Here is a 1,111-nt window from a genome sequence, read left to right on the forward strand (position 1 = left end):
CTCCCTCAGCACTGACCCTCTGACAGTGCGGCACTCCCTCAGCACTGACCCTCCGACAGTGCAGCGCTCCCTCAGACAGGGGTTTATAAGAATAAGAAGCAACATGATTGAAACACATACGATCTTGAGGGGTCTTGATGTGGTCAGTGCTAAAGGATTCTGAAGAAGTCAGATTGGACTCAAAATGTTAAATCTGTTTCTCTCTCTACAGATGCTGCTGAGTTTCTCCAGCATTCTGTGTTTATGTTAGATGTGGAAAGGACGTTTACTCTTCTGGGTGAGTCTGGAACATGGGATCACTGCTTCAGAACGACGAGTCTCCCATTTAAACCAGAAATGATGGGATTTTTTATCCAGCAGAGGATTGTGAGTTCTTGGGCTGGTCTTCCTGAAAAGCTGGTGGAAGCAGGGTATGCATATTTTGAAGGCGAAGGTAGATAGATCACTATTCAGTAAGGAGATGGGAGATTTTAGTGAGTAGGTGTAAAAGTGGACTGAGGGTTACAATTAGAACAGCCACAGTGTTACTGAATGGCAGAACCCACTCAAAGGGCTGAATGGCTTACTGCTTGCTCATATATCCATATGCTCCAGAGTGCTGGGATGCGGAGACAAACAACAGCAGTTCCTCACTGAGTCTTTGTGATAAAACCACTCGCTTTCACGTGTCGTTTGATTCAGCTGCGGGAGTAAGGCCTGGAAGGATGAGGGCCCACTCGGTTTTGGAATATCTATCACTCTTCATCATTTCTCTGGGTTGAACATAACACAACATCAAACCTTGCAGTCACACCTTGATGATGGAATCTCACTCAGGTCCACTCTGCTTCGCTGCTACCTTTCCCAATTCAAAATTTCCGGAATCCAAAATCTTAGACTTCTAGTATCCTTTTTGCTCACTCTTTTCTTCTTCCCTATCTGTCCCCACCTCCTTTCCTGTCTCCCCCTTTCTCTGTCTCTCTCTCTTCGCCCCTGCCACTCTGTCTCTCACACACACTCTCTCACCATTCTCTCTTTCCTTCATTCCTGCTCTCTCTCTCCACTCTCTCTGTCCCTCATGTCCCATTCTCCCTTATTCCTCTCTCTCTCACCCCCTCTGGCTCTCCCCATT

Source organism: Rhincodon typus, chromosome 30 (genome assembly GCF_021869965.1).
Source record: "Rhincodon typus isolate 14 chromosome 30, sRhiTyp1.1, whole genome shotgun sequence".
Classification (NCBI taxonomy): Eukaryota; Metazoa; Chordata; class Chondrichthyes; order Orectolobiformes; family Rhincodontidae; genus Rhincodon; species Rhincodon typus.